Source organism: Odocoileus virginianus, chromosome 9 (assembly GCF_023699985.2).
Source record: "Odocoileus virginianus isolate 20LAN1187 ecotype Illinois chromosome 9, Ovbor_1.2, whole genome shotgun sequence".
Lineage (NCBI taxonomy): Eukaryota > Metazoa > Chordata > Mammalia > Artiodactyla > Cervidae > Odocoileus > Odocoileus virginianus.
This window is the reverse complement of record NC_069682.1, coordinates 48180478-48204941: the sequence shown is the minus strand read 5'-3', so window position 1 is coordinate 48204941 and position 24464 is coordinate 48180478. Positions and strand designations below refer to the sequence as shown.

Below are 24464 nucleotides of genomic sequence, written 5' to 3'. Positions count from 1 at the left end.
ATGATGAAAAAGTCCTGGAAATGGATGGTGGTGATATTACAACAATCAATATGAATGTACACCAAACTGTAGTAAAAATGGTATATTTTGTTATGTATATTCTACAACAAAAATTACATAAAATGAGTCTAAAAGAAAAAATAAAACTATTATCTCATGAAGAGTTGATTAATGTAATTTATTACATTGACAATTTAAAGAAATATCATATGAACATTAAGATATGCAGAAAAAGCATGATTCAACATCCACTCATTAAAAGCTTTTTTACAACAAGGAAAAAAAGAGAAGTTCCTTAACCCGACAAACAGTGTCCACAGCCAAACGGCCCTAAGAACACAGGGTAAGATTCAAAAAACTAATGCCAGATCAGATAACATGGCATAGCATATAAAATCTTGCACTCTTCTTTTTAAATTCTTTTAGAATTATTTGAAATGTAAAAGACAGAAAATGCAGTTATCTCTTCTGTGCTGATAAATACTGCTTTAATGTCAAGAACAATTTTTAACAGAAAAGTGATTCCTTTAAGCAACTAACAAAAAAATTAAGTTCAGATCAACTTTAAAACCATTTTGAGCATCCAACAATTTTTTACTATTTAATTTTAATAAAATTCAACAATTTTTAAATATTTATTTTTACTTATTTATTTGGCTGCCCTGGGTCTTAGTTTCAGCATATGGGGTCTATTAATAGTTCCCTGATTAGAAATCAAACCTGGGTCCCCGGCATTGTGAACATGGGAGTCTTAGCCATCGGATCACCTGTGAAGCTCCCAACAGCCAACAATTCTAAAGAATAGAACAATTCTGTTTCTTGTTCAGTCACTCAGTTGTGTCTGACTCTTTGTGACCCCATGAAATGCAGCACACCAGGCTTCCCTGTCCTTCACCATATCCCAGAGCTTGCTCAAATTCATGTCCATTGAGTCGGTGATGCCATCCAGCCATCTCATCCTGTCATCCCCTTCTCTTCCTGCTTTCAATCCTTTTTTTTTTTAAACATATCAGTTTTAATTGTCAAGAATATTCCAGGGCAAGAGTTCACTTCCAATCACTTCTCTCTGGCTTGCGTTTCTCCGTGGCCCAGCCAAGACCATCATTCCAGTTTGCTCTCCCACCCTCCCCATGAGGCCAGTGAGAGGGGCGTGGCCCTGCTGAATCTGAATAGCCAATCACCATCAAGTCCAACAGACTAGATGATTGGGGTCGGCCTGCACAGAACACACCATCTTGCTTCGAGCCCGGAGGTGCAGACAGATGTGTGTTCTGAGTGATGCACAGGCTTCTTCACAGCCCAGTGTCAGCGTCCACCGGCCTGTAGCCAGGGTAGATCTGAGGTCATAAGGCCATTCAAGTGCAGTGGTGCTTCAGTTTGCAAGGTAGGACCCTTTTGTCAGCTGGTAAAAGTCAACAAGCTGGATCAGGTCAGAGAATTTGGTGTTCCTGTCGTCAAGGCTGAAGAATGTCTGCCCATTATCTTTGCAAGGTAAGATCTGGAAATTTTAAATTTTCTGATGATGACACAGTCTGGAGACAAATGCCTTTGGATTACTCTCCTGCCTTCAATCTTTCAGTGAAACCCAAGAATACTGGAGTGGGTAGCCTATCCCTTCTCCAGGGGATTTTCCCCACCCAGGAATCGAACCTGAGTCTCCTAAATTGCAGGCGGATTCTTTACCAGCTAAGCTACCAGGGAAGCCCAATTCTGTTTCTAGAGAAACCTTTTCCAAAAGAGTAGTCCTTATTAGAGGATTCACCAGAAAATTATGCTGTCTGAAATTAGGTAATTACTGATATCTTTCTATAGTTAAAATGAATAGCCAGGTACAGCAACTTTGACATTTTTTTCAGACTAAACTCTTTCAAGTCATGCTGTCTTCAATTGAGAGGGCTGGAGCCTGGTGTATCCATTCATTCGTGGGTTAGAGCAGGTGAATGAAAACTTTTCTGATAACCATCTCAGCCTTTCCTATGGTTGTTTCATGTAAATAGATGGAGTCACCATCTATGAAAACCACCATTATCTTCAGACTTATTTTCAAAGTCAGCTGGATTTGTCATTAATCAGCAACTGTACTCATGATTTCAAAGTCTTTTTCTAATCAATATTCAATTATGAGAAATGACATTTAGAAAACTGCCTCTTATCTGGGCATCTGTGGACTCTGTTGAGAATAAGCAAAGCTGTAATTAGGTTATGGCAAAATCACTACTGCAGAGCTTCCCTGGTGGCTCAGTGCTAAAGAATCCACTTGCCAATGCAAGAGACATAGGTTCTATATCTGATCTGGAAAGCCACAACTGTGGATCCTTTGCTCCAGAGCCCAGGAGCCACAACTACTGAAGCCCACACACCCTAGAGCCCGTGCCCCACAACAAAAGTAGCCACCAAAATAAGAAGCCCAAGCACTGCAGCTATAGAGTAGCCCTTGCCTGTCGTAACCGGAGAAAAGCCCAAGCAGCAACAAAGACCCAGCTCAGTCAAAAATAAATAATTTTTTAAAAAATCACTACTGCAGGATTTCTCAGATTTGAGAGATATGGACTACCTTTTAAATGAAGCAAAATTTTTAACACACCTTCACTGCTAACTAAATTTTTTTTAATTAATGATTAAATATAAATATAACACTGTGCTATTTCACAGCTGTAAAACCAAAACAAATTTATAAATACAAAAATATAAAACCAACAAGATTCAAATTAACAATATTAACTGATAATAATAAATTCAATGCTGAAATTAAATCACCACTCATAACATAGCTACTGTATCACCTACTACAAGTTTTTGTGTGTTTGTTTAAGCTTGGCAGGCCTGAACACATGTCATATAAAACCAATTCTCCCACCACTTTCCCATTCAAACAACTACAAGCAAGTTGACCACCATGCCCAGCACTACTTGGCCTTCCCTTGGTCCCACAAACTACCTACTTACAAATAAAGATGTAGCTTGATCCTAAACACACATGAACATGGGTGCTGAAAGTGTGTGGCAATACTCAGTTACAAGGTAGGTAATCTACATGCTTACAGTTCAGATTATTGAAACTTTTAAAACTATCAGTCTACTCAGAGAAATTTCTCTCCAAAACATATCCAAGGCCTTCCATTTGAAAAACTACACTACAGACCCAGAGGGATCGGATGGGGAGGGAGGTAGGAGGGGGATTGGGATGGGGAACACATGTAAATCCATGGCTGATTCGTGTCAATGTATGGCAAAAAACCACTACAATACTGTAAAGTAACTAGCCTCTAACTAATAAAAATAAATGAAAAAATAAATAAATAAAATGAAAGTGAAAAAATCTCTAAAAAAAATTAAATTTAATTTAAAAAAAAGAAAAACTGCACTACAGTATGACTGTAGAGATACTATTGAAAACACTCACTGTATCACACAACATCCCTTTTAAAAGGAAAATGCCTCAAACCATAGTGCCAGGAAAGGCTGTTTTTCACTGCTGATGATAGTTTATATCTTCTAAGTCAAGTCAGTATCCTGGAATCTTTGGCTACTGTAACTTGAGAGCTCAATATATAGTCTTCTTTAAATAAATGCACAGGATCTAATGAACTGCACTATCATTCCCATGCCTCCTCTTACCATAAGACCCTTATTTTCCTTTTATTCTGACTTGCTTATGTGGATATTTATGTATTAAAATTCATTTGTCCTTATTGGGTAATGAACCACATGCTATAAAGTCAAAGAATACCAAAGAAAATATGCTAAATAGAATGTATCCTTTCCACCAGTAATCCAGTTCCCCACTCCTCAGTAATGATTATTATTGACTAATTCATACAAACTTCAGTAAATTCCTTCAAATTCTTCTTAGAATGAACTGGGCCCTGAGTATTTCCTTCACTGGTCCTAATGTTTTGGAAATTATAGAGTGTTTCAGAATTAAATAATTTTAGGGAAAGATCTGAAACCATCAAATCCCTTATCACTACAGAGGAAGAAACTGTGACCAGGAAAAACTTGACTAAAGTCACAATGTTAATTAGTACTGCCAGAAAAAGAATTGAGGTCTGTTTATTCCAAACCCTTTCTTTATCCAAGGTCTACTCAAATTTCTTTACATTTCCCACAATTATCGGGGATTAATGAGGCTTAACTGTATGAAATAGAACAGGAAGCCCCCCTTGTAAGGGTCTTTTCTCAGGAGGCTGAGCCGCTGACTGTTTGGGATTAAGTTTAGTCACCATCCGTACACAGCTCTCTGCATCAAACAGAACAACACATATCCATCATGACTAACATTCCTGGTAATTTCCAAGAAACAAAGCTGAAATCAGTGCAGCCACACAGCCCTTCAAATCATCAAAAGAGAAGGAAATGTTATAGACTCCCACATTTTGGTTTTAATCAGTATCTGTTCATTGATAAACATGTCTGTTTACTATATCCTAGCACTTTGCTCAATGTTAAACACCAATGTATTGAACTCCTAATGGAATCAATAAGATGGTCCTCAATACATAATTGTCTTCAATAAACTAACAGGAAATTAGACATGAAAGTGAGTAATTAAAATACATTTTGATCAATACTTGTTATTCCAACCCCAAAAGGAGGAAAGAAGAATTCCTAGGAGAATTCAGGAGACTTCACTAAGTAGTTAATACTTCAGCTGGGTCTCAAAGACTAAGTAGTAGTATGGTTACTTAAGTTTTTACTTATTTAATTAGTTTCATAAAGATAAACTAAATCATATAGGTACAGTCTTTAGCAATTACACTGAAATTTCAAAATGGCAGCACAGTGTATAATAAAAATGTTAAATATGAACTCCTTTAGATAGGCCATGGAGAAAAATCCAGTGTAACATGAGACCCAACAGATCTACCTTTCTCGTTCACATAAGCTGCCTGGTTTCCAAATACATATTTGAGTTTGTATCCCATAATTTAGTGCCAAAGATAAGGGAGATAGAAAGAGGAGAGGAGAAGAAAAAGACATCTTAAAAACCACTTGGATTTTCAAGTCATTACAGGGACTTAGTTTTCTGTTTCAATTTTCCAATTTTGGAATCAGAAAATAAAACCTACAAAACTAGAAAATGAACAGGAAAAAGCAGGAAAAAAAAAAGACAGCTTAAGATTCTGAGTGAGGTTAGGCTCACTGAAGAACTAAGTGAACTCAACTGCTGCCATCAAACTCAAAGTCCAAGTAATACGAATCCATGTCCAGCAAAATTACATATTACAACACATCTTGGACCACCAGGATCCTTTGAAAATTGTTAATCTGCAAGTGTCAACGTACAGATTATAAGTGTCTGGATTATCACACAATATGATTAAATGACTTGACAGAAATGAGCACAGGATCTGTAACTAGATCCCCCTTTATGCATCACAGCCTTTTCCTCTGAAGGGGCTAATGTAACTCAATGAAGCTATGAGCCATGCCATGCAGAGCCACCCAAGGCAGACAGGTGACAGTGAAGAGTTATGACAAAACATGGCTCACTGGAGAAGGGAAAGGCAAACCACTCCAGTACTCTTGCCTAGAGAACCCCATGAACAGCATGAAAAGGCAAAAAGATGCGACACTGGAAGATGAGTCCCCCAGGTTAGAAGGTGTACAATATGCTACTGGGGAAAAGTGGAGGGCAATTACTAATAGTTAAAGATAGAATGAAGCAGCTGGGCCAAGGCAGAAATGATGGTCAGCTGTGAATGTGTCTGGTGGTGAAAGTAAAGTCCAGTGCTGTAAAGAACAAGACTGCACAGAAACCTGGAATGTTAGGCCCATTAATCAAGGTAACTTGGACGTGGTCAAGCAAGAGTCAGCAAGAGTGAACATCAACATCTTAGGATCAGGGAACTGGAATGGACAAGAATGGACAAATTTAATTTAGACGACCACTGTATCTACTACAGTTGGCAAGAATCTTTTAGAAGAAATGGAATAGCCATCACAGCCAATAATAGAATCTGAAATGTAGCACTTGGGTACAATCTCAAAAATGACAGGATGATCTCAGTTCATTTCCAAGGGAAACCATTCAATATCATGATAATCCAAGTCTTTGCTTCAACCACTCTAATGTCAAAGAAGCTGAAACTGACTGGTTCTATGAAGACCTACACCTTCTAGAACTAACACCAAAAAAAAGATGTTCTTTTCATCAGAGGGGGCTGGAATGTAAAAGTAGGAAGTCAAGAGACACCTGGATCGCCAGTCCAGGTTGGACGGATGAGACAAGTGCTCAGGGCTGGTGCAGTGGGATGACCCAGAGGGATGGGATGGGGAGGGAGGTGGGAGGGGGGTTCAGGATGGGGAACACATGTAAATCCATGGCTGATTCATGTCAATGTATGGCAAAAACCACTACAATACTGTAAAGTAATTAGCCTCCAACTAATAAAAATAAAGGGAAAAAAAAAAGACACCTGGAGTAACAGGCAAGTTTGGCCTTAGAGTACAAAATGAAGCAGGGCAAAAGCTAACGGAGTTTTGTCAAGAGAATACACTGGTCATAGCAAACGCCCTCCTCCAACAACACAAGATGACTCTACATATGGACATTCACTATACTGAAATCAGACTGATTATATTCTTTGCAGCTGAAGATAGAAAACTCTATACAGTCAGCAAAAACAAGACCTGGAATTGACTGTGAATCAGATCATCAATTTCTTATTACAAATTCAGGATTAAATTGAAGAAAGTAGGGAGAATCACTAGGCCATTCAGGCATGATCCAAATAAAATCCCTCATGATTATACAGTGGAGGTGACAAATAGATTCAAGGGATTATATCTGTTAAGAGTGCCTAAAGAACTATGGATGAAGGTTCTGAACACCATACAGAAGGCAGTGACAAAAACTATCCCAAAGAAAAAGAAATGCAAGAAGACAAAGTGGTTGTCTGAGGAGGCTTTACAAAGCTGAGGAAAAAAGAGAAGTGAAAGGCAAGGGAGAAAGGGAAAGATACACCCAACTGAATGCAGAGTTCCAGAGAATACTAAGGAGAGATAAGGCCTTCTTAAATGAACAATGCAAAGAAATAGAGGAAAACAATAGCATGGGGAAGACTAGAGATCTCTTTAAGAAGGCTGGAGATATCAAGGGAACATTTCATGCAAGGATGGGCTCGATAAAGGTCAAACAGTAAGGACCTAACAGAAGCAGCAGAAATTAAGAAGTGGCAAGAATACACAGAAGAACTATACAACAAAGATCTTAATGACCCAGATAATCTTGATGGTGTAGTCATTCACCTAAAGTCAGACATCCTGGAAAAGGTCAGTTTTCATGGCAATGCCAAAGAATGTTCAAAGTACCGCACAACTGTGTTCATTTCATATGCTAGTAAGGTTATGCTCAAAATCCTTCAAGCTAGGCAATTTCCAGATGTCAAAGCTGAGTGTAGAAAAGGCAGAGGAACCAGAGATCAAACTGTCAACATTCGGTGGATCATAGAGAAAGCAAGGGAATTCCAGAAAAATTTCTACTTTTGCTTCATTGACTACACTAAAGCATTTGAATATACAGATTACAAGAATCTGAAAAATTTTATTAAGAGATGGAAATGTCAGACCACCTTACTTGTCTCCTGAGAAACCTATATGTAGGTGAAGAAGCAACAATTAGAACTGGACATAAAACAGCTCACTGGTTCAAAAACTGGGAAAGGAGTATGACAAGACTGTATGTTGTCACTCTGCTTAGTTAACTTATATGCAGAGTATATCATGCAAAATCCCAGGTTTGTTGAATCACAAGCTGGAATCAAGACTGCCAGGAAGAAACATCAACAACCTCAGGTATGTACATGATACCACCCTAATGGCAGAAGTGAAAAGGAACTAAAGAGCCTCTTGATGAGGGTGAAAGATGAGAGTGAAAAACCTGGCTTAAAACTCAATATTCAAGAAACTAAAATTGTGGCATCCAGTCCCATCACTTCACGTCAAATAGAAGGGGGGAAATAGGAAGCAGTGACAGATTTTCTTTTCTTGGGCTCCAAAATCTCTGCAGATGACGACTGCAGCCACGAAATTAAAAGATGCTTTCTCCTTGAAAGGAAAGCTATGACAAACCTAGACAGCATATTCAAAAGTAGAGACATCATTTTGGCAACAAAGGTCCATATACTAAAAGCACTGAAAAACTGATGCTTTCCAACAGCGGTGCTGGAAAAGACTCTTGACAGTCCCCTGGACAGCATGGAGACCAAACCAGTCAATCCTAAAGGAAATCAATCCTGAATATTCATTGAAGGACTGATGCTGAAGCTGAAGCTCCAACACGCTGGCCACCTGATGCAAAGAACTGACTCACTGGAAAAGACCCTGATGCTGAGAAAGAGTGAAGGCAAAAGGAGAAGGGGACAGCAGAGGATAAGATGGTTGGATGGCGTCATCAACTCAATGGACATGAATCTGAGCTAACTCCAAGAGACTGTGAAGTATAGGGGAGCCTGGCATGCTGCAGTCCATGGGGTCGCAAACAGTGAGACATGACTTAGCAACTAAACAATAAAATACCTAGATCAGTCTTGAGACAGTCAGACAGACAATGCTGACTGGAGGAGCTGATCCTTACCTAAGAAATTATAATGTGAGGTAAAAAAGAGGGAGATGCACAGTCAGTCAAAGACAGAGAGTCTGAAAGAGCATAGCACAGTCATGGATACAGGGGAAGGTTAAGGCTAAAAGGTTAAGAGGGGTTGGTCACAAAAGCTTGCTCTGATAAGGACTTTGGATTTTATCCAGAGGATTTCAAACTGGGGAGTGCTGTGATTAGATAAGGAAGTCAAAAAGATCCTTCTTGGCAGCAATGTGACACATGATCTGGAATAAGGAAATAATAATGGGCACTCATCTAAGTGAGAAGAAAACCAGAGTTGAGGAACAGAAGAGGTGGGGGAAAGCAGGCAATTTTGAGAAATATTAAAGTTAAAACAGATGGGACTGTATCACCAACCATAAGAATAATGTCATTCAAGTTTGATTTACTGGGTTGTTTCACTCATCAAGATAAAGAATATAAAAATAACACATTTAAAGGGAAGAAGACGGGGTCAGTTCTGAGCCCGTTACAGGTTCCTGGGAAACTGTCCAACGACAATGAGAGTAGGTTGATGGTCATCATCCAGTGCTAAAGACAAATTTTCTCCTAACTAGCGAAGAACTGGAAGCTGAAACCCTAGGCACAGGCATGTAGCTTAAAACACAAGAGTACTCTTTGGTAAGTCAAAGAGTGGTCAAAGCAAGGCCTAAGGAAACTGACATGTGGCAAGAAAGAAAGAAAAACAAAGAAAGTGTACCAGAGAACTTCAAGGAAGATGGTTCAGGGAGCAAATGTTGTACAGTTTATCCCATTTACTCAATTCTTCTCTAGTCTCTTCCTCTCCCATCCTTGCCACATTATCCCCGCACTGAAACTCTTGCAAGATAAAAGTTACTCTGTGATCAATCATACAGCTAAAGCAACACTGTATCCTCAACTACTAGGGAGGAAAGATAAAATCAAGATTATTATAATATTGAAAACTTTATTTCAGTTAAACATTTACTCAAAGTTTACTACACACAAAGAACTCTGCTAAGAACTTGGGGTGCACTATCTAATCCTTAAAACAAACATGCAGTAAAACAGTACTACTGTTGAACCCATATATTAGATGAGGAAACAGTCCCAGAAAGTTAAGGTTAAGTACTTTACCCATGTTCACAAAGAACAGCAAGTAATGGTATGGCACAGGGCCCTGTAGGGCTCCTGGGCACAAGGCCTTTCTGTTTCCCCCATTTCTTTGATTATAGGCAATAGCTTTCATTCAATCTCCATGACCTTCTCTGAGTTCCAGTGGGCATATTCAAGCAGCTGTTAATTAGGGAGGGGAGGGGATGTAAGATCAGGGAAAAACAGTCAAAAGCAGCTTTTGGGGAGGGTCCTGTTTCCCCATCAACAGATATGCATAACAGTATCTTTACACTACTTTGCAGACACTGAAACTCCCTCCATTTGGGAGAAGTTAAAGATGGTAATCAGCCCACAAGCATGTAGACCCCAGACCCATTGGATCTACCTGAAGGTTGATGATGCTGACTCCTACTTACCTTACCACTAACTCATCAGAAGAATGTCCAAGGACCAATCATGCTCTCTTTGAACAATTACTTTAAAACCTCTCACTATCTTCCCCAAGTCAGAACACACAGTTTTGAGGGCATTAGCTCACTGTGGCCCCCTTTGCCTAGCAAAGTAATAAAGCTACTCTTTTCTACTTAACTCAACCTTTTGGCATCAGGTATAGGATATAAACTCTAGTCACTTTCAACTCCCCAAATTAAAATAACTATGGTGGGGGTGGGTGGGAGGGAGGTTCAAGACAGAGGAGGTATGTGTATATTTATGGGTGATTCACGGTGTTGTTCAGCAGAAACCAACACAACATTGTTAAGAAACTATCCTCCAATTAAAAATAAATAAATAAAATAACTTTAAGGTCTGACAAGGAAAAATGAAAGAAACACAAGCCGAATCTGATTCAGAAAAAAATATTAAGAGGTTAATTTGAAAAAATACAAAATAAAACACACGGAGGGTTATAAAACAAACCTCAAACACTGATTCCCCAATTCAAAACTCCAATATAGGGAAGGGCATCTCTTAAGAATTATCCTGGAAACATAAAGCCTTTAGTTTTCTCAGTCTTGACCCTCTGACCAATAGATAAACTGCACTGTGGTTCTGTATTTTCAATCTAGTAACTCAGGCTCTCTTACAGATGGTAAAGCTGTCCTCCTTAATTGGTTAAGTGGCATTACAACTCCAGCAGAAAAAGCAACAAGATGAGGTATATCAAACTCACAGTTCTTCTGAGTTAAGTTTAGGGTGTGTGTTTTTTAAATGCTGGTAATTCAGGTGCTGGACAGGACGTGATCTCCTTGCTGTCCAAGAGAGTCCCTTGGACTCTGGGAGTTCAAACCAGTCAATCCTAAAGGAAATCAACCCTGAATATTCATTGGAAGGACTGGTGCTGGAGCTGAGGCACCAATCCTTTGGCCACCTGATGCGAAGAGCTGACTCAATGGAAGAGACCCTGATGCTGAGAAAGACTGAGGGCAGGAGGAGAAGGTGGCGACAGAAGATGAGATGGTTGAATGACATCATCAACCCAATGGACATGAGTCTGAGCAAGTTATGAAAGACAGTGAAGGACAGGGAAGTCTTGTGTGCTGCCATCCAGAGGGTTGCAAAGAGCTGTACTCGAATAAGCAACTGAACAATAACAACAAACTCAGATTCAGCTACTGAAAAGCACAGAAAATCTTAAATGAATCTGTTTTACTACATTTATAAGTTTAATTTCATAGTACTGCTCAAGTGCTTAAGGAGATTCTGCTTAAGGTGGTAACTCTAACTTGTCAAGGGCTGGTGGTATTTGACAGATTAAAAATATAAATGCTTTTTAAATATCTAAGAAAATTAAATTCACTAACAAAGGAGTACGAAGGAATTTAATCAGTTAAGCTGAATTAACATTAAAGAGGAAGTGAAAGTTATTGGTCTTATTTCTCTACAAAAACTGCAATGCTAATTACAAAAATTACAGTAATAAGACTAAAGAAAAACTAAGTGCAATCCAGAACACCATCATCCCTAGCCACACTTGCTTTAACAATCACCAAATGAGTGTCTATGCTCTGTTCAATTCATTATCCACAGTAAGGACAAACCTTTGACAGCACACGGGCCAATCAATCAATGTGCACATCCTCAAAATGTTTCCCAATAAATATGACAAAGGTACTAATATATATAAATACTACAGAAACACTCGTTCATTTCCAAATGTAATAAAATAATGACCGCAATAATGGTTCAACCATTACTACTACTACTAAGATACTAAACTTGTTTTAAAAATATTTAGTGTGATCCATAGGATCAAATGTTTCTCATTATGCTTGAAAAATCTCATTTTAATATTTTGTGACAAAGCAATCTGCAAGTCTGGTTTCAAACCAGTATTTGACTTAAAAAAATTTTTTTTTTAACATGGACCAGTAAACTCTTTATTGAATCTGTTACTATACTATCTGTTTTATATTTTGGCTTTTTTGGTCATGAGGCATCCTAGCTCCCAGATAAAGGATCAAACCCATACTCCCTGCACTGGAAGACGAAGTCTTAACCACTGGACCATCAGGGAGGTCCCAAAAGTTGGTTTTAATAGTTATCACAGTCAAAAAGAAATATGGATCCAAAAGGAAGAAGTATTATGGCTGTGCTTACTAAATCGTGATATTTATTTTTCCAACCCATTCAATTATACAAACATTTCCCTTTAAATTTGGCTAGCAAATATCTATATTCCCTTGAAAAGGAAACTGCTCTTAAAATTACTCTTGAAACCTAGTCAAAAGATGTTACTTTTTCTAACAAACAGATGTGAAACCCACTAAAACTAAAAGCAAGAGCAAACTCTAATCAACCCTTATATACCAAGTATCCAGTGTCAATGATTTATTAATAATGGTAAATAATCTACAACCCTTAGACACAATGAGTTACCTTAGAGCAAATCCCAGACATCATATCATTTCATCCATAAATACTTCAGTACTTATCTCTACAGAAAAGAAACCTTTTAACATAATATTATCTTTATGATAATAAAGAAAATATGAAAATGAAAAATAAATTTTAATTCTTTATGAAAATAAAAATATGATAAAACAATTGTTTAAAAATCATTTAATATATTGTTATTCAAATTACTCCCAAATGTCTCATAAATTTTTTTTAGTTGGTTTGTATGAAACAGGAGCTAATCAAGATCTACACATTACATTTAGTTAATGTCTCAAATCTTCTCTAACCTGTAATATTTCTCCACTTTTTCCGCTGCCATTTATTTGAAGTAACTTGCTTCATCTGTCCTATCAGATCCCTCCCACTCTGAATTTTCTAATTACATTCTGTAAGCTGACTGTTAGATCTAGGTGCTTAATTTGAGTCGGGTTTGGCAGAGAAAGAATATTTCACGAATGGTGTTATATTTTTCCTACTGTACCACATCAGAGGAACATAAAGCTTGGTTGTACCCATTTTAGAGATGTTAAGACTGATTAGAAGACTGTCTGATCCTTCTATTATAAAGTTCCCAGCTGGTATTAATAGCAGCTGATGATCAATGCCAAGGTCCTTTACTTCATTAGTAGCTCATCTGGAAAATTTTTAGAAATATATCTGAATATGTTTATCAGGTAAGAAATGTATGTTTCCAAGGTTCTTCATGTGTAAAAATGTGAGAGGGTTTATGGCTGCAGCAAAACCACAATGAAATCATGAGTCACCGAGGAAATGCAAATCAAAACTACAATGAGCTATTACTTCACACCACTAATAGTCAAAGACAGCATAACAAATGTTGGGTGAGGAAGTGGAAAAACTGGAACCCTAGTGCACTGCTGCTGGGAATGTAAAATGACACAGTTGCTTTAGAAAAGTTTGGCAATTCCCCCTCAGAAGTTGAACAGAACCATTTAACCCAGCAATTCCACTCAATAGCCAAGAGAAATGAAAACATGTGTCCACACATGTACTTGTACACGTATGTTCACAGCAGATTAATCATAATAGCCAAAAATTCACTAACTGATGAATAACTATATATCCATACAATGGATTATATTATTCAGCTATAAAAAGGAATGAAGTACTGATATATGCTACAACATGAATGAACTCCCCTTCAAAACATTATGTTAATTAAAAGAAGTCAGTCAACGAAGACCACATTTTATATGATTCCATTTATAAAACTGTACAGAAGAGGCAAATTCACAAAGACAGAAAGACTAGGGGCTGCCAGGGGCTGGAGGGAGGGTGGAATGGGGAGTGAAGGTAATGGCTGCAGGACTTCTCCTTGGTGTGATGAAAATGTTCTGAAATTAGATAATGGTGAGGGTTTGCACAACTCCACAAATATACTAAAAATCACTGAACTGAACTGTACACTTTAAAAGGGTGAAGTTTATAATATATAAATTATATCAAAATAAAGCTTTTTCTTAATTACAAAGAAAATGCTATCCCATAGCACGCTTCTAAAAAAGACATTAGACAATTAATTATACAGCAATGTTATGAAGGCAGTCATTTATTCTTAAGAATGTCTTCTCCAGTATAACTTTCCTCCATTAGCCCACAAAAGAAGTGATTTTTCTTGGATTTCTTTCAATAAAGAGAATCTAGCAAATACTAAGACATGCTACAAGTTTCTACACTTCTAAAACCATGTAGCAAACCTCCCACACTGAAAAATTTGTTCTAATATTGCTAGTTCAAATCTTCAGCAACATTTTCTATGCATCTTACAAGAGTTACAAGGAATACAGTTTAGTGTCTTGACATATTATTTTCCATATACAATATCAGCGTTTTGTTTGTTTTGTGGGGAGGGGGTGCCAGTAGACAGGAAGACCTGCCAATGGTATATGCCTTTCTATTGTTTCTAAGAACAGAAAACCCTAATATAGATACATTAATCATTAGGTTAGTAAAATTATTTACAGCATCTGATTGATTAGCCTACGTCTTTTTTTCTTTTTCTTTCTGGCTGCACTGCCAGGCCTTGTAGGGATCTTAGTTCCCCCACCAGGATTGAACCCAGGCCGGGGCAGTGAAGGCATGGAGTCCAAACCACTGGACAGCCAGGGAACTCCCCAGCCAATGACTTTAAACATCACAGGGGAAGGACTTCCCCGGTGGTCCAGTGCTTAAGAATCTGCCTGCCAATGCAGGGGACATGGTTCCTGGTCCAGAAAGATTTCACATGCTGTGGGGCAACTAAGCCTGTGCATTCCAACTACTGAGACTATTCTCTAGAGTCCATGCTCTGCAACAAGAGAAGCCACTGCAATGAGAAGCCAGGGCATCTCAATGAAAACTACTTCCCACCTGCCCCCAAACCTGCCCAGCCAACTAACCCCAGCGCAGCAACAACCAACCAACACAGCCAAAAAGTAAATAAATTTAAAAAGAAAAATCATTAGGAGAAACAAAATGCAGAGCTTCTCTTTATGCTCCAGATGCTCAGTTTTCAAATGGCTCAGTACGAGCGATGGCCTCATATTTTATTATTTTATATCTCAGGTTCTACACAATCTTAAAGCAAGATTCCTATAACAGAGGACGTAAGTCCATAGGGTTCTTTATACTTTCCAATGTAATACAAGCTGATTTATTAGCTCACTAAGGCTTCATAATAGGAACTAGACAAAAGTCAACTGTGCCATTTTGTTTCCTTGTGCTTACATTATTAATATTTTCTTCAATCACTGGTTTCTTTGCAGGGATCATTTTAAGCCACTTGTTCGTTTTGTGAAAGTCAGTTTAATAAAACTTTATAGTATAAACTGTTATTAATGTATGTATATAGCTCTGCTCACTTACTGCAGAACTCCCCTCTCTTACTTCTGGACATCTAAAGTTCTGCAGTTAACATGTTAACATTGTTTGACCTATAGACACAAGAAGATGCCAGTGACAGTCTCTAATGTAATATTTTATCAATTTTTAGATAAAAATAATTAAAAATTCAGCATCCCAGCATCTTATCTACCTCACTCTGAAAACTACTGCTCTGGACTGCAGTCACAGTGAACTTTTCACAACTGCAAATCAGATCAGTTCACTCCTCTTTGAAATCTCTCAAAGGCTTAGCTCTGCCTTAAGAATCAAGTCCAAAATCCTTGCATGGCATACAGGGCCTTGAACTCTGGTTCCTGCCTCTCTCTAGTCCAGTGGTTCTCAACTCTGGCTGCATATTAGAATCACCCAGGGAGTTAAAAAAAATATATGTATATACACTCTCTCAGTCCCTTAACCAGAACTATTATGTAATAAAAATTCCTGGGGGTGGGCTATCTGCATCCCTGATTGTTTAAGTTCCCCAGGTAAACTCAAAGTGCAGCCAGGATAGAGAACTACCCCCTACTACTCACCATGGTCAGTCAGCTTTTGATGCTAACCAAGCCCTCAATTAGGCCTTGCTACTCAAACATGGCCCACCCACCAACAGCATCTTCCTCACCAGGGAGCCGCTTAGCAATGCAGAATCCCAAGTCCCACCTTGTTGTTTAGCTGCTAAGTCGTTTCCAACTTTTTAAGGCCATCGACTGTAGCTGCCAGGCTCCTCTGTCCATGGGATTTCCCAGACAAGGACAGTGGAGAGGGTTGCCATTTCCTTTTCCAGAGGATCTTCCCCACTCAGGGATCGAACCCACATCTCCTGCACTGGCAGGCAGATTCTTTACCACCAAGCCACCAGAGAAGCCCAAGTCCCACCTCAGACCTGCTGAATCAAGACTTGGTATTTGAACAAGACCCCTAAGATGGTTCACGTGAACTCTCAAGTTAGGTACCTAAGGTATCAACCCCTTTCCTAGCTCAGGGATTTTGTGTTGTTTAATCTGCAAGTGCTGTTTACCTGTTGAACTTCTCCGGCACTCCCAAGACATCCTATTCTTCCTCTCTGATCGTATCTGTAATTCCCATAAGGTAATTAATGTCTGCCTACTGAATTAGTTCATAAGGATAGACATCACATCCATGTTTTTGTTCCTGTTGAGTCACTCAGTTGTATCCAACTTTGCAACCCCATGGACTGCAGCACACCAGACTTCCCTGTCCTTCACTATCTCCCAGAGTTTCCTCAAACTCATGTCCACTGAGTCTATGATGCCACCCATTCAACTCATCCTCTGTCACCCCCTTCTCCTGCCCTCAATCTTTCCCAGCATCAGGATGTTCTCCAGTGAGTCAGCTCTTTACATCAGGCGGCCAAAGGATTGCTACTTCAGCTTCAGCATCAGTCCTTCCAATGAATATTCAGGACTGATTTCCTTCAGGATTGACTGGTTGGATCTCCTTGCTGTCCAAGGGACTCTCAAGGAGTCTTCTCTAACACCACAGAGTTCAAAGGCATCAATTCTTCTGCACTCAGCCTTCTTTATGGTCCAACTCTCACATCCATCCATATGACTACTGGAAAAACCATAGCTTTGACTATACAGACCTTTGTCAGTAAAGTGATGTCTCTGCTCTTTAATATGCTGTCTAGGTGTGTCATAGCTTCCCTTTCAAGGAGTAAGTCTTTTAATTTCACAGCTGCAGTCATCGTCTGCAGTGATTTTGGAGCTCAAGTAAATGAAGTCTGCCACTGTTTCCATTGTTTCCCCATCTTATTTGCCATGAAGTGATGGGATAGGATGCCATGATTTTAGAGTTTTGAATGTTGAGTTTTAAATCAACTTTTTCACTCTTCCCCTTCACCCCCATCCAGAGGCTCTTTAGTTCCTCTTCACTTTGTGCTGTAAGGGTAGTGTTATCTGCATATCTGAGGTTACAGATATTTCTCCTGGCAATCTTGATTCCAGTTTGTGATTCATCCAGCTCAGCACTTCTCACGATGTACTATGCATATAAATTAAATAAGCAGGGGACAATATATAAGCCTTGACATACACCTTTCCCCATTTTGAAGCAGTTCACTGTTCCATGTCCAGCTCTAACTGTTGCTTCTTGACCTGCATACAGGTTTCTTAGGAGGCAGGTAAGATGGTCTGGTATTACCATCTCTTTAAGAATTTTCCACAGTTTATTGTGATCGACAAAGGCTTTAGTGTAGTCAATGAAGCAGTAGTAGATATTTTCCTGGAATTCTCTTGGCTTTTCTATGATCCAATGGATGTAGGCAATTTGATCTCTGGTTCCTCTGCCTTTTCTAAATCCAGCTTATACATCTAGAAGTTCTCGATTCACATACTGTTGAAACCTAGTTTGAAGGATTTTGAGCATTACCTTGCTAGCAGGTGAAACACATCCATATTAATCTTGGGTATCCCTAACTCACAGCACAATGTCTGATATTTTCTACTGAATAGCACCCAGTTTTCTATTTCATACTAATATGATCTTATCCTAAATTTCCTCAATATTTCTGTCATAAACTATGTCCTTCAAAAACAAGTTGGCTTTAGCTACATAACTGTTGGATATGATATATATCACAGCACAATAGCTAATTCAAAATCTAAATGAGCTATTAAAGCTCATTTAGTTTCCTAAAGTTTTTCTGAAGAAATGTACATTAAACCTAATTCAAAGTACTATTACTTTTTTTTAATTAACAAAATTGATTTTTAGGTTATATTTAACAGCACTGGTTATACTGTCAGGATATAGAGCCACATAAATTGTTAATGGTGCTGTAAACTAGTTCAACCCTTGTAGACACCAATTTGGCAATTAAATCATATTCTGATACAGTGAGCCCATTTTAGGGAAAGAATCCAAGAAAATAATCCAGAAGTGTTTCAGGGGTGCTCAGAAGTACCATTTATAATAGTTAAAAGGAGAGAAAAAAGGAAAATAAAAAACAATTGTACAAACTATAGTTATCAGTGCATAGACTATTTTGTGATTTAAAATAATAAATAAAATGAGTAAAGAGTTTGATGTTTTTCAAAAATACAAAAATCAGGGCTTCCCTGGTGGTCCAGGGGTTAGGAATCCGTTGCAACTACTAAGTTCTTGCACCCTATAGCCATGCTCTGCAACAAGAGAAACCACCACAAGAAGCTTTCGCACTGAAACTAGAGAGCAGCCCCCACTCTCTACAACTAGAGAAAGACCACACCCAGCAATGAAGACCTAGAAGAATCAAAAATAAAAATCAATAAATTACCAAAAAAATACAAAAATCATATTCTGCATATACTTTACCTACCAAGTACAGATAAAAGGTAATAACTATTAAAAAAAAAAATCTATGCCTATGCAAGGTAATAACTATAAAAAAAATCTATGCCTATACAAATAGATGTGAATTTAAAGTACATAGAGTTTCATATTTAATGGATTCTCTTTTCTATAAAGAATATATTAAAATAAATTTTAATGTTGGGTTATTTATGGGTTTGTTGCTCAATTATATTGTTAGTGTTACAGTATTGCTACTTTTGTTGTACTCAGAGTCACTAAAAAAATTTCTTCGGATTTGGCATTTGTTAAGAAGTAAAAAGACAAGGCTCTACATTTGGCCAAATTCTTGCTTAAAACTTAAGCTTCAGTTCAGTTCAGTTCAGTTGCTCAGTCGTGTTCGACTCTTTGCAACCCCATGAGTCGCAGCACGCCAGACCTCTCTGTCCATCACCAACTCCCGGAGTTTACTCAAACCCATGTCCATCAAATTGGTGATGTCATCCAACCATCTCATCCTCTGTCGTCCCCTTCTCCTCCTGCCCCCAATCCCTCCCAGCATCAGGGTCTTTTCCAATGAGTCAACTCTCCCATAAACTTCACTGGACCTCATTTTTTCCACATGAAGGTGGAGAAAAACAATGCAACAATGTTTACAAATCAACTCTGAGAACTTCCAGTGAAAGATGCTGGGTAAATACAAATAACAGGGCTGCTTAAAAAAACCACCACCACCCACCATCTTGCACAAGGCACTCTATCCTTCTGAGACTCAATGTCTCCCTCTGCAAACTGAAAGAAACAGGATAAAATTAAATCGGGGGAGAAGGTTAGGTGAGGGAAAGCATGTGGAAAAGCATCCCAGGCAATCCTGATATATACCCTGATAAAGATTCATTTGAGTTTCATTCACATCTTTAGAGACAGGATAAATAAGCACAATGGGCTTCCCTGGTGGCTCAGAGGTTAAGAATCTACCTGCAAAGCAGGAGACGCAAGTTCGATCCCTGGGTCCAGAAGATCCCCTGGAGGGGGACATAGCAACCCACTCCAATATTCTTGCCTGGAGAATCCCATGGACAGAGGAGTCTGGCGGGCTAGTCCACAGAGTCCCAAAGAGTCAGGCACGACTGAAGCGACTTAGCATGCACTCTAAACTTCAACCATCTCTGGGGAGGTCAGGTAGAAAGGAGATATTTCTCTATTACATACTTTCAAATGGCTTAAATTTTTCTAAGTATCATCTTTTTCTCAAAACTCTGCAGTCTTCTCTATGGACCTCACCCTGGGTTTAAGAGGCCATGACTCTGCCTCTGTGCGGCCTGGCCGTTGCCTCTTAAATTGGAAGGCTGTGAGCATCTGGCCCCACACTGCCCCTGAGTGACTTTTCCAAGGCCTGGTCTGCTCAAGTCCCTGACCGCCTCTTAAATCCTCCTTTAAAGCCTGCACTGCCCAAATCTGGGGGGTTCCCAGTGGCTCAGTGGTAAAGAACCCACCTGCCAATGCAGGAGATGCAGCAGATGTGGGTTCAGTTCCTGGGTCAGGAAGATCCCTTGGAGTAGGAAATGAAATCCCACTCCAATATTCTTGCCTGGAAAATTCCATAAACAGAGAAGCCTGGTGGGCTACAGTCCATGAAGCTGCAGAGTTGGACACGGCTGAGCATGCACACCCAAACTTAAACATAGCACTCACAGCCCTTCAAGCTGACCTAATCTCATCTCCCACCCTTCTCTCTACCCAATTCAACTATGTTTAACCTCTCCTTGTTCCCCAAGGGCAATGGATTCCTTCCACCTCCAAGCCTGCCTGTTCTGTTCCCTCTTGCCTGTATCTTGTCCACCATACATAAACTCCTATCCATCCTTCATGACCCAAGGCCTCCTCCCAGTCAAGTTTTTCCAGGCCACCCAGAGAAGGAATGCTGTCTATACAGCCAGGTAGATACTCTGGAACTAGATTGCCAAGATTCATATCCTGATTATTCCTTCATCAGCATACTGTATGGGCTCAGTTTCCATCTTTGTCTAGTAGGAATTAGCCACCATTAGAGGGTAGAAAGGAGTTAGGCATTTATTATCTAGCCTAACACAAGGCAAATAAAAGGTATTATCACACCCTCACAGTATCTGTGACAAGTATTTGTATCCACCTGTCCTGCTTTAAGCTGTGAGCCCCTCAAAGGTAAAGATGTGACCTCCTCATTCTGTATCCAAAGCACTTCGTCTGGCAAATAGAACACCATGAATGTAGTTCAGTCAGAGAATTGGCTTTTCTGGTTCTGGATCTCACCGAGATGGTAAACCAGCATCTAAAACGTACCCAGTGAACAACACTCTGCCTCAGAGTATCCATTAGGCACGGCACTTCAGATAGGCAGAGGTGAAAAAGAGACCATGGGGCTTTTGGCCTTTCAGAGACAGTGGAGCAGATTGAAGGCCAGTGGGATATGAGACCTGTCAGTTCCTACCTGCTAATTACTTATGGGGCTGGATGGGACGGACATGAGTAGATGGGGAATCAAGGTACTAAAAGTCCTAGCTTCAACATACTATCTGCCTGGCTGCATGCCAAGCAGGAAACTCTCAAGAAAGATTCTCTCAGGAAGTGGGTACCTGGAAGTAAACATAAAAGGAAGAGATGGGACAGGACCTATAAGACAATTGGGAGGAAGAAGCTCTCAACATGGGAGATAAACAGCTGAACAAGACACAGCTCCTACCCTCGTCAAGCCTCTCAACTGAAAAGGGCTTTAAAGAGGTGGAGCTCAGCAGGTAAAGATGTGGAAGAAAGAGCAAGCAAAAGCATTCAAATGTGAAAAGAGGCAGGCAAGCAATTCTGAATGACCAGAGAAGGGGATGAAGGGAAGGAGAACTGAAGGATTAATCTAAAAATAAAAGAGTAAGTAAGGCTGTCAAGGGCCTTGTATGACTTGTTAAGGCATTTTGGGCTTCATTCATCCTATGGCAAAAAGCAAGCAAGGGAGTTTTAGGTAAACAAGTGATAGCATCAGATCTGTGTTTTGTAAAGGAGTGGCCAGGCAAGGGGCTTGCTGCCCTCGTGGCTCAGACAGTAAAGAATCTGCCTGCAAAGCAAGAGACCTGGGTTCGATCCCTGGGTTGGGAAGATCCCCTGGAGAAGGGAATGGCTCCCACTCTAACATTACTGCCTGGAGAATTCCACGGACAGAGGAGTCTGGCGGGCTACAGTCCATGGGGTCACAAACAGTAGGACAAAATGTTCGTCCATCTTTCACCACCAGTCCTCTCCTCACCTACCATCTTCTGGTTCTAGAGCTGCCTAACAGCAAGCAGGTGGCAAGAGATCTTTCTGGAGATGTGGCTGGTTCTAAAGCCGGGATCCCTGAGCAAAGGCTTCTAAAGGCATTCACCCTCCTAGAGAGGTTTTGAAATATTCTTCTTTTCCTGTCTTACAAACATCATTCACTGACCTCAAACAAAAAAAAAGAAAGAAAGCTCAACACTGGGCTCAGCTCTGCCATTATTATTTTTATCTTCAGGAAATACAATTAGGAACTAATTTTTCAAGAAACGATATTCTTTGTGTTATTCACGAAAGTAAAAAGGAGGGGGCATGCATTCCCAATTGGCTCATTTTGAATTCTGGGCAGCTCTGAGCCCGTTTTCCTTCTTTAGCAGCCTCAACTGCAGGGAGTGGACAGAAAAGAGAGGGGCCGGGAAAAGAAAAGTTGGGTCACTGCAAGAGCAAATTTTCTCATGCCAGGAGTTCTCCTCTTTCTTCCCATTAAATGGACCTGAGCAAATTCTGTTCTCACTGTCCAAATTTCTTCTTTCAGAATGAACTATGGCAGCGACCCGGCCCCAGGAGGATGCACGCAAAGTTCCTGGGCTGTGGAGCGGGGTCGGCCCCTGGGCCGGCGCGTTTCCGGGGACTCTCCCCCTCCCCCGCCCCAGCCCCATGGACAGCGCAAGGATGTGGAATCCCTGGAGAAGCCGGATGGATCCTGCCCGGAAAAGAGGGATTTGGGCTCGGGCCGGGGACCCCTCCTACCAGCGCCCGGGAACCGCCGCCCCACCTCCGGAGCCCGTCGGGGCGGCGGCGGCCGTGAACACTCACCGAGTCCAGCGTTGGGCGGGACCGCTGGGGTCGAGGACTGCGGCTCCGCCTCGGTGCCGCGACGGCGTCTCGGCCCGCCACACGCCCTCAGGGCCACCGCCCGGCCCGCGGCTCGGAACCCCGCGGCGGCGGTGGCGGCCTCGCCTCCATGGCGAGGAGAAGCGGCTGAAGAGCAACTGGGCAGGCGGCGGTGATGGCGGCGGCGGTCCGGGGTCCGAGCTGGGTCGCGCGCGCGCGTCTCTGTCAGCGCCGCACTCGCAGCAGCCTCGCTCCCGACCCGGCCTTGGCTGTAAGGAGCTTCCTCATTGGCGGTTCAGAGACGGGCGCTGGTTGGCCCAGATCGAACGGGCGTTCCCCTGGCCCTCGTGGGCCCCGCCCTTACGCGCCTCGAAAGCTCGCTAGCCTGCCGGCCTGGGGCGCAGGCCCGGGTCTCTGTCTCACGGTCCCACTGACCGCCAGGGAGGCGGTCCCCCCACCGCGGTCCAATCCTGGGGGAAACAGGACCCTGGGAGCACCGGCCGACTGTGCACCAACACCTTCCGTTTCTCTACAGTCCCACCTGGACGTAGGTCTTCTTCCCAGTTTACAGATGCGAAAACTGAGACCAAACACAAGTTACACCAGTGTTTAGCGATCGGGGAGAACTGGAGCTCAAAAATCTTTCCACTCTCTCCAAACGGGTTCCCTAGAACTCCCCCCTCCCTCCGCCTTTTAATTGCTGCAATGTTTTTAAAAGACAGAGGCTCTCGGTGGTGAAGGAGAGGAGCGTGCATAGCCCCTGGAAGACGCCTAGCACCGTGGCTGTCATCTTAACAAGTCAGCCCACGCCATCCCCACCCGAGCCCAAGGGAAATCTCCGCGGCTTTCCAGATGCGCGTATCCGGGCCTGACTCGCGTCGAGCTGGGTAGAAACACTACACACGGTGCTCTGCGGAGGGTGTTTGCGACAGATCTGGCCGGGAAAGAGGCTCAAAGCTCCGAGCGGACCTGGAGACGCGTCTCCCGCTGAGGTCGGGGACTGGGACCCGGTGGGAGGCGCGGATCTCCTCCCCAGCGCTCTCCCCCGCGCATGAGCACCTCAAAGCCATCCGTGGGTATGCCCAGCAAGTGGCTTCCCAGGCTGCAGGACTTAAGGAATCTCTGAAGGCAGATTACACAGTAGTGGTGGATGGCGAGTGAGACACCCCAGATTGTAGTCCTCAGGCAGGGTCCCTCGGACGCAGCCTGACCCGCTCAGGAGTGACCATAAGTCCGTAGGCGGGAGACATTGCTCAGCAGTGTGCAAGCACAGCTTCCTGGGAGATCCTTCATTCCTGACCCGCAGCCTGAGCTGCCAGGAGTGAACGGCGGCCAGCCTCCCTCTCCCATCCGTGGCTGGGCAGAGTCCCACGTTCAGCGCTCCCGAGGGAAGGGTCTGTTCCTGGTAGTAATCCTTTTTCTTGGAGGGGACATTTCAGCAAAGGAGAAGGAGCCCACATGATCTGCCATTTCCACAAGGCTGGTGCCTCTAGCACCTCCAGTCCGTACCACCGCCAGCAATTGGGGCGTCAGTTTGGGGCTGTATGCACCCTGCTGCCCGTATTTGTAGAATCAGTGTGTGCTGACCAGAGCCACG

The 24464-nt window shown here is 41.4% G+C and overlaps 1 protein-coding gene across 2 annotated transcripts in view; it reads right to left on the bottom strand.

The window, feature by feature from the left end:
• Positions 1-23142, bottom strand: part of PTPRA (protein tyrosine phosphatase receptor type A) — a 164454-nt gene extending 141312 nt beyond the window's left edge. For both annotated transcript variants that reach the window (XM_020906289.2, XM_020906291.2), the window contains exon 1: positions 22850-23142. The gene's annotated coding sequence lies outside the window, so the exon portion shown is untranslated. The remainder of the gene's footprint in view (positions 1-22849) is intronic.
• Between the last annotated feature and the right edge of the window lie 1322 nt (positions 23143-24464).